Here is a 16,771-nt window from a genome sequence, read left to right as displayed (position 1 = left end):
CTTGTAACTTTTGACGGGTAAGACTAAACTTGATGAAACTTTTTTATGCAACTATTGGTATTAAAGTTCCGTTTTTCAGAGTTTTCGGTTTCTATTGAGCCGAGTCGCTCCTTACTACAGTTCGTTACCACGAACTGTTTGATACTACCTAGGTACGTGAAGCTGTTGGCTCAATCAATCTTCTTGTTACCTGACATCACCTTCAGTTTCTCCTGGTCTTAATGACTTAATCTTCTTACCATTGATTTTTAAGCCTACTCTTGCATTCTGAGCTCTCCAAACCTTTAAAAATCCATTTATTTTCGTAAAACTTTCATCTAGGATGCTTAAATCGTCAGCCTGATTTATCACCTTTCTTATAGGGGGGTTTAGTTAAAGTTTTCTTAAAATCCCTAGGTATTTCACCTTTTTCAAAAATCATGCTAATAATCTTCGGTTACCTACCTAAACTTCATAATCACCACATTTAAAAAAAACTCACTTACCACGCAATCACCACATGGGGCCTTAACCTTTTTTAGCCTTCTTAGCACTGTCACTAATTTTTCCCCACAAAATAAACCTCCCATCGCATTCAATGTGATGCAAACCTTTTCGGTTTGTATCTATGTCTTTTCCTGTAATTCTATTGCAGTTTCGTATGTTCTCAAAATGTTCTGCCCTCCTCTCCTTTAGTTTATTAACATACCAATAAAATATTTACTGTTATTCCGCCTGGCTGTATCTTCCGGACCATAAGCAATTTTTTCCATGGCCTCCCCTTAACAGCTCCTTAATTCCCCGGGTGCTGGTACTAAGTTGAAACTTTCTTCACATGTTGAGAGGGATGTTAAAGATTGATTAGGGACAACAGGAATCCTCCTTCCCATTTTATATCCCCCTCAGCAGTGATAGAAATCCCTAATATTCCAAAGTCCCCAAACATTCTTTTAAGATTTATCTCAATACCATTTTCTTTACCAACACGCCCAGGATCAAATATTTCACCCTATCCCAATGATAAACCCTGCATTTTAAAAACGGACAAATTGGACGAATTTCAATCCTTTCCCCATAGACTGATAGGGCAAGGCATCTCCATTGGCATAGTTATTAAATTTTGTGACACTTTTGAATAAAAAGGCTTTTTAAGATGTCCGCCAGAGTAAAGGGTGACATCTAAAAGGGCGAGAGAACGGGGGCTATGTGTCCTTCGTTCTCTTTTTAACTTCCCTCATAACATGTTTTTGAAGCTCCGGCTTAATACCCTTAGCCATTCCTTGGATATAACTATTTTACCCCTTTGACAGACCTCCTGCATATATTGTGTTTTGATTTTAATTAACATCCCCCTCGCCATTTTCTAAAACTCTTACGTTAATATCCTCAGCTTTTTTGGAGACTCGGGACCAAACATGCCCCATTTTCCCAATAACCAACCTTATATACAAACAATGGAAACTTATATAACGTACGACACTTGCCCCGGGGACTGCAGGTTTTTTTTCCCCTGGAGGCATAGTTATTTTGACTTTTCGTCTATTTTGTACAATATCATTATTCCAAAATTTTGATCAGGTATATATTGCAGCTAAAGAAGGCATGGGAAGAGGAGCGGTTGCCCTTCGACCATTTTTGACATCCCCGTAAACATGTCCTGGAGCTTTAAACGGAATACCCTCTGCCGTTTTTGAGATATTGCAGATACGGGCGTTGATAAACTGAACGCATATAGGATGTTTTGATTGTGCTTAACATGTTTTCCAACATTCCCCAGAGTGTCACCTTGATATACTTGACCTTTTCAAATACACCCAGAATCAAATATTCACCCTTTTCCCAAACGATAAAACCTATATTTAAAAAAGTGTAAATTATTTAATTTACAATTCTTGCCCTGTGGACTGTGGATGTAATTGTTTCCTTGGAGATATAACTAATAGTCCTTTTGACTATTTTGAACAAAATCACATGTTCAAAATTTTTATCAATGTTGAAGGGAGGGGACAGCTAAAAGGACAGAGGGGCTTGAAACCCTCCACTAACTTTTCAACATACCCCTCAACATATCCTGTAACTTTCAACTTAATACCCTCGGCTATTCTTTAGATACTGTTGAAACAGCCTTTTGACAAATAGCATGCGTATAGTATGTTTTGATTGTGCACGGCATTCCTCTCCAAGGCTGTGACGGTTATATTATCCACATAAGCATAGTTACTTGACCTTCAGGCTAATTTGAACAAGAATGCTATTTCAAAATTTTGATTGAATGTTTTTGGAGAGAGGGCAGCTAAAGGGGCTATGGGAGGAGAAAGGAGAACTGGCAGCCTTCCAACAGCTCTAAAACATCCTCAGCTCTAAAGGCACATAGTGCCTTTTAATTTTGTTTAAAACAACTCTCAACATTCTCTGAAGTTTCACCTTAATACCCTTGGTCTTTTCGAATACATCCAAAATCAAAATTTTTCCCTTTCCCTAATAATATTTCTAACGAATTTATATTCCTTGCCCCAGGGCTATGAGGAGCATGGCATCCTTGAGGGCACATCTATTGATCCTTTTGAGTAGTTTGAACGAAATGATAATCACAAAATTTCAATCAGCGTTGAGGAGGGGGGCACTTGAATAAGGCACATAGGGGGGAGGTCGCCCTCTAATCACTGCTCAACATCTCTTCAACATATCTTGAAAGTTTCAGTTTGATTCCTTCAGCTATTCCATATATATTGCTTATTTTCTCTTTTGACAACCAGCAAGCACATAGTGTGCTTTGATTGTTTTCGGCATTCCTCTCAACATTTCCTTAAAGTTTTCCCTTAATACCTTAAGGCTTTTTGAAGATAGAGGATCAAACATGCCCCTTTTCCCAGTAAAATTCTTATATGTCAATGATGGGCAACTTGCATTGCTTGTTGCTCTTGCCCCGGGGGCTCCGGGGAGTTTTGTCAACCACTGAGCTGCAGTTATTTGACATTCGGACAATTTTGAACCAAACGGCTATCTCAAAATTTTGATGGGACACATTTGGGGGGGTGGGGGGTGGTAGGCGGTCTGGTTGCCCTCCAATCACTTTTTACTCCTAATAAGGGCACTAGAAATTCTGATTTCCAATCAAATGAGCCGCCTCCAAGATTTACGACCACGCCTTCCACGTAAAGTTACCTCCGGGAAAAATAATAATAATAGAGTGAAGCCTTATGGCTCTTTACTTTAGGCAACGCTATAGCGTTGCCTCCGATCTTGATTATTATAGTGACTCATTTTTTTGTTGTTGTTGATGTTTTGAAAAACTAAAGCAAATTGATCAAAATACTTGTAGTTTTCAACAAAATGGATTGACGCAATAGGCTTTAGAACTTTTACAGTTACGGGGGGGGGGAAGTTGTATTTACACTCCCATTTGTTTTAGGGAGAAGTTAAACTCCCATTTTCGTTCGTTTTATCTTTGACTGAAACTCCCCTTTGTGAGTCTTAGAACAAGACTTAGCCTGCTGCATACATATTTCGCAAACAATTTTGTTCGAGAATTTTCGTCAAAAGACCTGTTGGGTGGTAGGCTTTGGATCTGAGGCCATTATTACAATATCGAAGTCTAAAAGCTATGTCCTGCCCTTAGCTCTCTTTTCGATTTTTTTTTTTCAAGAATTTTTATTTGCTGTTTCATTTCTCATTTACTCAACTACATTTCCTCGTAATTTTTATGCATTTTTATGACTATGATGCAATTCTTTATTCAAGTCAATTTTACTCTTAGTACCGTCCTTATAATTATTAAAAGTAATTTCGTTTCTACCCTCTTATCTTCATCTGGAAGGTCGATTTTGTATAAAGAATCAGCGTAAGCTCTTGAATTGAATGCTTTTTTAGATATACCACCCACTCAGAACAAGGATCAGCAGATCTCAATATAGTTGTTTTTCTTAATTTAGCCCACCAAAGCTTCATAATTTCGTACCACACCTGCTGTATGCGTAAAGCATTCATATATTCCTTTGAAATTTTTTCTTCACTAGTTTCACCCAATGAAAAGAAAGATACTTTTAATCGAGCGGCAACGCCGTCATGCATTATAACACCGCAAAGTCATGGTTGCAGCGTTTAACGAAAGCTAGTAAAGAGAATTTTTAGAAAAGGCACGTAATCAACGGTTTGCTACCCCAGTGCTCCGAAAGGGTAGAAGGCAAGTAACTTTTCCGGCCCCGTTTTCAGCAGTTAAGTGGGCGAACGGTAGCTGTACAGAAACAGTGCCCTTTGCACGAAATTTTCAAAACTAAATATCATTGACACCAATAGTCAACTGCAGTTTATCAATAGTTGCATGATTGATCTCAAGCTAGTTCTTTGGATTTTCCTGCTGAAGAGGAGAAAAAGATTGAGGATTGAAACACCTTAGCAAGAACAATTTTTTTCTTTTTTTATGATCACGATGAAATTCGGTGCCGTTCTTGAAGATTGGCAACGAAAACTCGATTTGATTTTTCTGCTGAAGAGGAGGAAACGATTGAGGATTGAAACACCTTAGCCAGACCAATTTTTTCTCTTTTTATGATCACGATGAAATTCGGTGCCGTTCTTGAAAATTGGCAACGACAACTCGATTTGATTTTCCTGCTGAAGAGGAGGAAACGGTTGAGGATCCAAATACCTTAGCAAGAACAATTTTTTCTTTTTTGATTATCACGATGAAATTCGGTGCCGTTCTTGAAAATTGGCAACGAAAACTCGATTTGATTTTCCTGCTGAAGAGGAGGAAACGATTGAGGATTGAAACACCTTAGCTAGAACAATTTTTAATCTGTTTATGATCACGATGAAATTCGGTGCTGTTATTGAAAATTGGCAACGAAAACTCCATTCGGTTTTCCTGCTGAAGAGGAGGAAACGGTTGAGGATTGAAATACCTTAGCAAAAGCATTTTTTTTCTTTTTTGATGATCACAATGAAATTCGGTGCTGCTTTTGAAAATTGGCAACGAAAACGAAAACGGATTGGGCAAATTTTTTGTATATACGCCCAACTCACAATTATGATCTAATGTAAACGTCTCATATCCCTTGTATTGTGTCCTTGAAAATTTCAACATTATTAGAGTTTATAGCCCCTACAACTCCCTCCCCTTTCCTTTTCAATTAGTGAAAAGTCTTCCCCGACCCCATAGGAAACTACTAACCCGTTCAAAGGAGAAATGGTACATCTCTGGTCTTGGGAGGCTATTGAGCAGTAACGGTACATTTTTTCCTTGCCCATTTTATAGTTTGTACCATTAAAAGGGCTATGGAATTTTATGGTTGACAAGACTAAATTATCTTATATTAAGGCTGCATCACTTCCTATTAAGATTACAAGCGAAAATAGCTGGGTTTTACAAACTAATTCCAACCGGAAGATACCCCTAAAGAACCATATCCTATGTCAGGGTACAATAAGTCCCTGCTGCGCCTTATAAAATAATGGTAAATCTAAATTTACATAATTATGCATTAATTTTCCATCAAGAAGCTCTTCATCAGCCCGTGTCAGAGTATTGGTTTCTCAAAGGAAGGGGCATCCTTTTAATCGCGGGTCGACCGAAAAAGGGTATTACATTTCAGTGAAAAGTTTTTTGTTGTTCTGATATCCTTGGCGGAATGATTCTAGTAGGATATACAAGGAAGTAGGGCTGCCAAGAAACTAAATTTCTTTTCTTACCCAGGACATCAAGTAGTGCTGAATCCAAAGAGGTGTTGTGCGTGTTAGGATTTGCGCAACACGCATTCTGTCCAATTTTTTTTCTTATTATTATTAATTAAACTCAACCACGATTTGTCCATAGTTTGATTTGTATGCAAACGTGGCAGTCCTGACCATTTAAATCAATTTAAATTAATTACAATTAATTCAATTAAATTTAAATTAATGGTAACGAATGAAAACTTCAAAGCGACTGTCGTCAGTAGTAAACAGAATGCTAAGAAACAATATATCAAATTAATCTGCAAGTTGAAATTCAGCCATTGAATATTCCATATATTTGACTAGGCCTTTGGAGAGGTAAGTTTTTGAAAATTAACCTAAACAAGGATAAACTAACCTTCGGCGGTCTAAAAGCAGAACCTAGCCCAAAAATCCCTGTACCACAATGTCTATGAAATTCTATAGTTTTTCATTTTTAGTTATTACTGGAGGATAAACCATCAAGAGAACCTGATTAAACTTGAACAAAATGCACTATCGGTTAACCATTTTTTTAGAAAAATAAAACAAAATTATGCTCCTATGATTTACTAAACGTCAAACCTACTAAAAAAAATCGGTACATAATTCTAAGAAACAAACTGTTTAGAGAAAAACTAAATTGTGCTAAGTGCCAAACCTATACAATAAAAATTTGGCTGGATATAATTATCTATCAAAGTCATTAATATACATTTCAAAAGAGGGGAAACAACCCAAAACAGTGTTGCAACTCCACTAAAAATTAAACTATCAAACTCAACAAGTCAAAGGACCTTAAATCTAAGGTTTTAGCCCCCTATGAATATAGATCTTGTGTTTCCCCGAGAAAGATAGTCACAGTTGCATGCTTATTTATTTGTCTGTTGGTTTTTGCTTGGGTATTCTTATTATTCGCTAGTATTTTCTTGGGGCAATTGTGATAAGAAGTCAACGAACATTGGAAAAGAATTCGTTGAATTTGGATTTGATGCCTTTTTTAAGTAACAAGAAAAATTCTATCAACTTCATATTATGTTGGTTATTTGGTCTCGCAAAACAACCCCTCGGCCAGAGTAAGGCCAAAATACTATCGAGAAAAGAAAAGAAAAATTTAAACAGCTACTCAGTTTCAGATTGTAATGAAATACAAAAAATTCAACTGAAAGTAAGGAGCAACATTAAAAATTAACAAAACAGAAATTATTGCGTATATGAGGGGCATCGCCCCCTTGTCAATGCCTCGATCTTTAAGCTAAAATTCGAATTTTATCCTGATTCTTTAAGAAGTGAAATCACAAAGACCGTTAAATTAGAATAAATAGCTATTTTAGAAGTACTAAAAGACTTTAAAGCGTAAAGAGCGTGGTATTGACGAGGGGGTGGTTGTTGAGGGGATGAGCCCCCTAATATACGTAACAATTTCTGTTTATTTCAAGTTTTAACGTTGCTTCGTACATTTAGTTAAAAAAAAACCTGTTTATTTTTGATTTCTGATCTAGTTAAATAATACCCGGAAATCCGGCTCCCCCTACATTAAAAATTACCTATCCCTTTGAAAAATTCCTCCATAAAAAGCTCTTCCCTCGCAACCCCCCCCCCTCCCCAGGACCACCAGAAAAATCCCCTCTGAAAACGTCTGTATATTTACCAATAACAAATACTATATATAAACAAAAGGCCAAGTTCATAGCTTGCAGCCCATCCCCCGGGGAGTTTGGGGGGCCAAGTAGTCATCAAAGACTTAGTTATTACATATTTTATATATGCTGAATAAAATAGCTATCTCAAAATTTTGATCGGGTGATTTTGGGGGAAGACTGAGCGTGGGGGAAAGTCTAGCTGCCCTCCAATATCTTTGGTAACTTAAAAAGGGCACTAGAACTTTTGATTTCCGATAAAATGAGCCTTCTTCCGATCTTCTATGATCCCTAATTAGATATGATCGCCCCTAGGGAAAACAAGAGTCCATGGTCTTTCTTCTGGCAAAAAAGGTAAAATTCTACATTTTTGTGCATAGGAGCTTGAAATCTCTATATTAGGGTTCTCTGGTATGCTGAATCTGATGGATTGATTTTCACTAAGATCACTCGATGTTTAGGGTTGTTTTCCCCTTTTTCAAAAATTGGGCAGATTTCCTCAGGCTCGTATCTTTTGATGGGTAGCATTAATTTAGAAGCTTTTACATATTTTGAAAAAATATCGAAATTTGATTCTTCAATGTATCATAGAGTTCCTTTTTTCTTTTTACACTATTTCTTAGAGTTTTGGCGGGTATTGAGCCACATCGCTCCTGACTTACAGTTGGTAAAACTTTCAAATTACCATCTAGCTATGTTTTAGCACTCTAAATACTTCCAGCCAGGTAAAATCAAAGTTTAGTTAAAATATTAAGGAACTGAAAGGGGTTACACCCCCATGGCATACAGAAATCCTTTTTCTTTTCGTGTTCTATAATGTTGTTTAGTGTCATTGAAATCGATCGTTGATTTTATTTTAAAATATTCAGCTTATTTAATTTGTTAAGAACGATGGGTCTCCCATATTTTTCCCCTGGCAACTTCTTGTAAAAGTGGTGGTTGTAAAGCCATGGAATGAAGCTCATTAGGACAAATTGAAAGTTCTGAGACACTGTTACTGGGTAACAAGTAATAAATTGGTAACACTCCTGCTACCGTGTTTTTATTTTGTTTTTTGTTTTTTACCCAGGGTATTTGATTGCCACAAATAAGGAACTGAGAAAACAACACAAAGATACCATTAGAGGAAAACAGAAAAAAAAATATTTATGGTCTTTACAGCAGGATTTCAATCAGATTGGGCAACAGCATGTTCAACTGAGATTTTTGATGAAAAATTAAATTTAAACAAAATGAAATAAATGAACTCCAGAGTATAACTGAAAGAATTTGCGTAGCACCTATTGTAATATAGAGAATTTATTGACAATTGCCAACAGTAGAACGCCTATCGAGCATTTGACCATACAAAATGCATAATTAACATGAAGGTAAAGTGTAAGGAATGGTGCCTAGAATCTCTTAAGTAGACTACCATGTGCTTCTTTTGACTGTGGTAAGGGGACGACGCTGGAAAAGAATCCAGAGGGATCAAAAGTTTAAAAGGACTTATTTTTCAAAAATAAGTCCTATTAAGACTTATAGACTAAGTCCTAAAAGTAAGACTTATTTTTCTTCTAATATGGAGAAGAGGGTGTAAATGCCCAGTATGCGATCTTATTGAATACCGACTATCAATTAGAAGTTTTGTAGATGACATTAAAATTGGCTTGCAGCTAAATTAGCCTTCTAACTCCAATTTTTTTTTGTATACTGAGTACTTTTTGCATATTTACATCAAGCTCAACATTCTAGTCTCCATATACGCAAAAGTCTGTGTATTTGAAGCAGTACTTTTAAGTATACACCCAGTTCTACTTTAAGCTACTTTTAAAATTTCCAGAGAAATAAACACAAAATACTATTTTCGTATATCTTAGAATCTGACTTTCTATACATTCTCTCAGATAATATTCCTTATTCCTTTTTGATTAAATGGCTCATAATACAATGGCTGTTCGCTTTTAATAAACTCCTTGTTTTTGCATATTTCGCAAAATAATCGCATTAATGGGTGGAGAAAGTCCGCCATGCTCCTATTTTTGATTAGTCTAAGTCAATAAGTACTTGGAAAAAGCCCTTCAACAACAAAACTCTGAGGGATTTACAACTCGAACACTGAGTCATTAGTTTTTGCGAATGATAACGGAAAATGTAAAAAGCGTGAGTAGAACTTTAAGTTAAATACATATTAAGGAAAACAGTAACACCAATTGGTGGGCAGCTTGTGGCATTTGCCTCCATCCATAAATTTTGAAAAAACTTTTTTTGATGTTTACACTAAATAATACCGTTTTCGGTATGATCCCTATGAAAATAGCCATACCCCTAACTAGATTTTGAAAAATACAGTTTCGGCCCCTATGCTCACTATGTCTTCGGGAATTGGCATCACTGATGGAGAGGTTAATAACATAACTATCTTGATGATGACTATAAGTTTTTTACGATCATAACTTGGATTAAAATGGTAATCAAAACAAACTAAATGCCCAAAAATAGTCCATAACTTAAGTAGATTCTGTAGCTTAAATCCAAGGAATGGTGCATGCTGGGTGAGTTGAAATGAATTACAAAACAAATGTGTAGGTGGCCCTAAGAGTCGGGACTTTTTTTGGGATTTGCTATTGGATACAGCACCGTTTACAGCAATGTAATAAAATATTAATTTAAACCATGAAAAGTGAAACGTAAATTTTCATTTTAGGCAATAGGTAAGAAACCATGGAATGATTTTCAGCTGTCCATTTAATGCATGAAAATGTTTAGAAACATGTATGCATCTTTAAATTTCATGTTCTTACACCTTTTAGCTATTATAATTTTGTAGGATTACAGTACCGCAAATAATGCGCGATATTTGCAAGTACAAATATGAAACAAGCATGGAGAAGGTAAAAGGGAAAAGGACAATCTCATATATCCGCGGTCGAAACACTTAAAATCACCTCCAAAATAGGTTTAATCATCTTTAAGATCACCTCGTTAGCAGCTATTCATTATGTCCATACGAAGAGGATGATGAGTTACTTCAGAGTTGTGCTGCGCTCGGACTTTTCCAAAATCTCAAAGTCCACATTCTTTGGATTGTCCAGACCCATATGATATAGGAGATACGAGTGCGTGTCCGATGACTAGGAATACTTGTTAAAGCATGTATTACTTATGTTTGCTCAGCAAACAGCGTCTGTAAGCAGAGCCATTCCAAGGGGAGGGCGGGATCCCTCTCAGGGCCCACTCCTGATTTGAGCCGGGAGGGTGGTGGCGTGACAACTGACACTGGTTATAAAATGAGAAATACATATTTGCTCCATGTACCAGTTATACAACGTCAAACGATGTCTTCAGAGCTTAAGATTTGTGATTAACTGAGAGTAACTACCTAAGAAGACTAAAAGGTAGGTTTTTTATAGTTAGACTTTTGCCATTGGAAGATCCCTGGTTTTGGGAAATCTAGAGGGTCTGATAACTCTTTTTTTTCCTTTTTATTTTTGCCAGACCGATTCGTTTATATTTAAGTGAAAACTGGACAAAAAAACTGAACCTATGTCAACTTCACGACCCATCTTTCCCCTACCTTTTATCAGTTGCAAGTTTAAAGCTTGGAAGTTTAAAGCTTGAAATAGATTAGACATTTATTGAATTGAAGCTCAGCAAACGGCATATTAGTAAGTATATAGATATAAATTTAACTTCAAAGATAATTTAACGATGGTAAAATTTATTACCAGCTCCAGTAATGCCATCTGAAAAAGAACCTGAGGGTATACCTCCTTAGGGGTAAAGGGAATCATTAAACTATGCTCCTCACAATGAAAGATTTTGTTGAAAATAAACTTTTTGTTTTGTTTTATAGGCCTTAGCCTTCTTTCAGGAATAAATCTTGTTTTTAACCCCCTTCCCATAAATTAAAAACTAAATAATATCTTTGGTTTTTTTCAGATATAGACTAAAAAGCTATCATTTTTGTGGCAAAACAATTGATTCTGAATCGATTCTCTAAGAGTTTAGAATCTTTCTTTAGCACATAAAACAGGGATGTCTTACATTGGCTAACTATTTCTGGTCTGAACTCTCCACCCCGCAGTAGATGTAATAGATCCGCAAACCTTATGCATGCGTATGCCATGCAGACTAATGGAAAGGTACTTCTGAAAAGGGTGAGGTTGAGGCTGAGGCTAGAACCTGCGAGCTTCAAGTTTTGTTGCCCAGTACAAAATAAGTCCGAATCATATTTTTTTTGTCTTTTTTCAAACCATATTTAAAAAGATTTTGATTTTGCCAAGTTTTTCAGCAAACAAAGGTTGATAAACCTAAATATCACAAATTGGGCTACTGAAGCTCGAGTTTTTCTGAAAAAAGAATATTTATTTGACTCAGTAACCAATTCATCTGCCTTCGATCGATTCATATCTTCAACTTTGCATTCAAATCTGCCTCTTTCCTTGCAACCTTGATACCTCCGCGACTTCCTTGCTCCTTTTTGCCTTTTGCTGAGCTTGAAAGGAGCCAGAGTCCCTTGGAGGTCCATTTATTATAAATTTGATTGACAGAATTTGACTTAGAGATGTTGAAGTTCACAGATATTGGAATAAAATTTATGAGCATAATAAAAGCCTATCTAAAATGAGATTTTGAAAAATTTTGGAACTCCTAGGAAGCTCAAATACATTTTCCCGGGTTAATTCTAAAAATTATCTTTCATTGTTTAAGTCAGTCTTATGTGGCTTCTTGACCTACTATGCAAGTTTTTTTTTCATTCTGAAACCGCTTTCTTAAGTATATGACAGAACAAGGCGCTATAAATTTGAAACAAACTGTTCGGTTAATGTGATATTACTTGATTTTGACGACTCTTTATATTCTTTTTTGCGTTTTTTTTTCAAATACGCGGAACCCTTTGAACTAGATCATATCATGGTGATTCTACAGTCCATTGTCTCTAATTAATCTAAGCATTATCCTCTTAATTCTGACTACATTCTAATTCAATCGCTTCCATCCTTCTGATCGGACTTCAATCCTCAAGTAGCTTCAGTGACAGGATATGGTAAAAAGCGTCATCCTTTTGGTATCTTCAGAAAAATAATAAACAATTCTTTATTTCTGAATGATTAATTGAATATTCTAATTCAATTTATTTCGTCCTTCTGATTGGATTTCGATCCTCTAGTAGCTTCAGATCCTAACACTAACAGGATCTGCTAAAAATTATATTTCTTTTGTATCTTCAAAAAATAATAAAAAATTCTTTATTTCTGAGTTAATTAATTGAATATTATAATTCAATTTATTCCATCCTTCTGATCGGACTTCAATCCTCTATTAGCTTCAGATCCTGACACTAACAGGATCTGCTAAAAAGCGCGATTCCTTTGGTATCTGCAGAAAAATAATTGACAATTCTTTATTTCTTAATCAATTAATTTAATATTCTAGTTCAATTTATTCCATCCTTCTGATTGGACTTCAATCCTCTAGTAGCTTCAGATCCTGACACTAACAGGATATGCTAAAAAGTGCCATTCCTTTTGTATCTTCAGAAAAATAATTAACAATTCTTTATTTCTTAATTAATTGATTGAGTATTCTAATTCAATTTATTCCGTCCTTCTGATCGGACTTAAGTCCTCTAGTAGCTTCAGATCCTGATACTAACATGATCTGCTAAAAGGCACCATTTCTTTGGTATCTTCAGAAAAATAATTAACAATTATTTATTACTTAATTAATTAATTGAATATTCTAATTCAATTTATTCCATCTTTCTGATCGGACTTCAGTCCTCTAGTAGCTTCAGATTCTGACACTTACAGGATCTGCTAAAAAGCGCCATTTCTTTGGTATCTTCAGAAAAATAATAAACAGTTCTTGATTTCTGGGTTATTTTTTCTTTCTGCAATATGATTTTTTTTCTCTCTAAGGTTTAATGACGTACTGGTATTTTACCATTGAATTTATTGTTATTATTAATGTCGCTGAATAAATCTAGCTATCCATCTATATACCAATCTAATAGCCAAAGGTTATTCATTTGCTTTGATACCATACACATTATGTTTATCATTTAGATATTAATATTTGAGTTGCATAGATGTTTTTTTGTTTATTACATTAGTTCTTGTGGAAAAATCAGAAGGACTTAACAAAGCAGATTTGAAAAATTCAAAAATCCGAAATACCACAGCTTGAACTATTGAGGAGTAGTGTGATCTAGTGTGATTAGCGTGAAATAATACAAAATAATAGCAACCATAAGAGAACTTAACAGTGGAGGAGGAGCCTTAAAAATAGGCTATGTTTTTTTTGTAAAATACATATGTTAAATTGTTTCACTTTTTATGATTTTTTCTTTTTTCTTTTGTCTTTTTAGACAAATCTGTAGCTTCGATGGATCGCGGGTATTTGGTAACCAAGGTCGTATCTAGGAGGGGGTGTTAGGGGTTTGAGCTCCTTCACCCAGGATGTTTGTCGGACTAATAAAAACGTCATGGAAATGCATAAAAATACATTTTTTGAAGTTTCTGATACCCCTCCCCCAAACAGAATCCTGGATAAGGCCTTGTTAGCAGTATACTTGTTAGCAACCTTTCATTTTATGTCATGTAGTGGGTACTGAAGGTACAAATGGGACCCAGAAACAGCTAAATCTGTTCCTGATTATCTGTGTCTAAAAAATAAATTAGGAAATGTATTAGAAATTGATGCAGACTTTTACGCCCTCTGCAAAAAAACCATGGCTATTGATCTTCTCAATCAAAAGGCTGGGTGTGCCAATTTATTCTAGCAGCCAATCATGCACGTTTTGTGGGTCACCTCCTAAATTTTTGATACATTCCTTTATTAGTTTTCTAAAATTACTATTTTTCAATGTCATGAAAACAAAACTCTGATTGCTATCTTGAAGTAGCCAAAACCTTTAAACCTAAAAGACAAGGCTTATACAAAGCCTTATTCCCCAATAAGCTAGTAGAAGCTGTACCCAATGGGTTCCTTTTGCTTGACGGGTCTACTTATAGCTTTGAAAAACAATATTTCTAAAGAATAGGATATCCCCTAAATTTTTCATAAATTCTTTTATTAGTTTTCTAGAATTTTTAAATAATTTGACTGTATTCTGACGAATATTTATCTCACCCCCCCCCCCAGGAAAAAATTCTTGCATAGGTGCCACTCTACTATTATTCAATGGTTTTAAGTTTGGTTGACAATGTAATTTAATTCATCTGACACTATGCCAAAAAATCTTCATAAAAGACAAACTACCATCTCTGTAATATTATCCCCCTTTTACATAAATTAAATTCTAAATTGACAAAAATTTAAATTTTTAAGGCACGCTTTAATTTGATGATCCTGGGTCAATTGCATTTCCAAGAGTATTCTAATGTTTCAGGGATATAAATGTCAGGTCTAAATTTAACCAATTGTCTGTCGACACGCGTTTAGAAAGAATTTATATTCCCAGTTTATTCGAGTGCATCCGGAAAATCCTGGGAATAACAGGGATGGATGCAAAAACGGAAGGATTTCCCAAGAATAAACGCAGTGAATCTGATTTATTTTCACCGCGGAAACCTAATTCACATTTCTTTTAAAATATCCACTTTGGAAATTACTATTTTTTAATGTCATGAAAACAAAACTTTGATTGCTAGCTTGAAGTAGCCAAGCCCTTAAACCTAAAAGACAAGGTTTATACAAAGCCTTATTGCCCAATAAGCAAGTGGAAGCTGTACCCAAGGAGTTCCTTTTACTTGACGGGTCAACTTACAGATTTCAAAAACAATATTTCTAAAGAATAGGATATGCAAGATCCCATTGTGATAATGTATAATGAACAAGAACAAAAATGTTCAGCAAGGATTTTTTGGATTCTTTGGGTATATTCAGCAAGGCAGTCTATTGCTCATATCTAATTTTCTGGATTTTCTGGTAATATTCAGCAAGACAGTTTATTGCTAATAACTAATTTTTTGGATATATTCAGCAGGGCAGTCTATTGCTCATATCCACTTGTTTGGATTTTCTGGAAATATTCGGCACATCAGTCTACTGCTCATAACCATTTTTCTGGATTTCCTGGTAATATTCAGCAAGGCAGTTTATTGCTCATAACTAATTTTTTGGATTCTTTGGGTATATTCAGCAGGGCAGTCAATTGCTCATAACTAATTTTTTGGATTCTTTGGGTATATTCAGCAGGGCAGTCAATTGCTCATATCTAATTTTCTGGATTTTCTGGTAATATTCAGCAAGACAGTTTATTGCTAATAACTAATTTTTTGGATATATTCAGCAGGGCAGTCTACTGCTCATAAGCATTTTCCTGGATTTTCTGGTATTATTCTGCAAGGCAGCCTATTGCTCATCACTAATTTTTTTGTTTTTTTTTTTTTTTTATATATTCAGCAGGGTAGTCAATTGCTCATAGCTAATTTTCTGGATTTTCTGGAAATATTCAATAGGGCAGTCTATTGCTCATAACTAATTTCCTGGATTTTCTGGAAATATTTATCAGGTCAGTGTATTGCTCATTACGAGTTTTCTGAATCTTTTCTTAAAGTTAATGAATTATCGAAACTAGAACCGCATTTTTTGTTGAATAGCTGAACGAATATTACAGGGATAATGTAGGTTTGTTAAGTTTGATTTCGAATGCTTGGTACTAGTGTGAATTAGCCAGTATTTATATTAGCTAGTTAAATATTGCAGATGACCAGTTTATCGATTTTATTTTTTAATTATGCTCTGTGACTACAAGGGTTAATAGTACGTTTGGATTTATATTTTAATGCACAGAACTTAGTGTAACAGTAAGGTGACACACAACAACACGGAATTAAACACATATAACCCCTAGTAATACCCATATAACACGGAATCAAATGGGGATGAAAAACTTCCTAGAATTAGATTATGCTGATGATTTAAGCTTTAAGTTGAAAATGTGGGCAAAATGAAGGAACTTATCAAGGTTTTGCGAGTTCAGGGTGCTAGAATACGTTTGTAAACAAATTTTAAGAGGACTAGGTCGCTAAGGCTAGGAATAAGGAAAGATGACTTACCTTGGTAGTATTGTTTGTAAAGATCGAGGGTGTCTTGAAGATGTCGAAAGTAAAATAGCCAAAATTGTGAAGAATTGGAAAATAAGTCTGCAAACCAAGATTAGAACATTCGAAGCTACAGTACTGACGGTGGCCAGTGATGACAATGAGCAGTCCGAAAAATGAAGGATGTTTTCCAGAGAAACTCTCAATAGATTTTTTGGGAGCTCGACTGACTGACCATATTTCAAACAGTAGGCTGTACCAAAAGTGTTGTTCAATGTTTCTTTTTAGGGCTATAATAAGAGAAAGGTTGAGATGGCTAGGGCACGTTCTGCAGACGAAGGATGACAGATTGCAAAATATTGTCCTTTTTGGCCAACCGTCTAGGGCTAAACGTTATCTCCGATTGGGGTTGAAGGATGGCGTAAA

At 35.4% G+C, this 16,771-nt stretch overlaps 1 long non-coding RNA gene across 1 annotated transcript in view; it reads right to left on the bottom strand.

Annotated features, from left to right (window-relative positions):
- The window catches only part of LOC136039785 (uncharacterized), a 131,216-nt gene that overhangs the window by 20,054 nt on the left and 94,391 nt on the right, over nucleotides 1–16,771 (bottom strand). The window contains exon 2 of the long non-coding RNA XR_010620557.1: nucleotides 16,361–16,635. This is a non-coding gene — a long non-coding RNA (uncharacterized LOC136039785). The remainder of the gene's footprint in view (nucleotides 1–16,360; nucleotides 16,636–16,771) is intronic.

This window comes from Artemia franciscana, chromosome 20 (genome assembly GCF_032884065.1).
Source record: "Artemia franciscana chromosome 20, ASM3288406v1, whole genome shotgun sequence".
Classification (NCBI taxonomy): domain Eukaryota; kingdom Metazoa; phylum Arthropoda; class Branchiopoda; order Anostraca; family Artemiidae; genus Artemia; species Artemia franciscana.
Note: the sequence above shows the minus strand (reverse complement) of the source record. Positions and strands in the feature narration are given on the sequence as shown.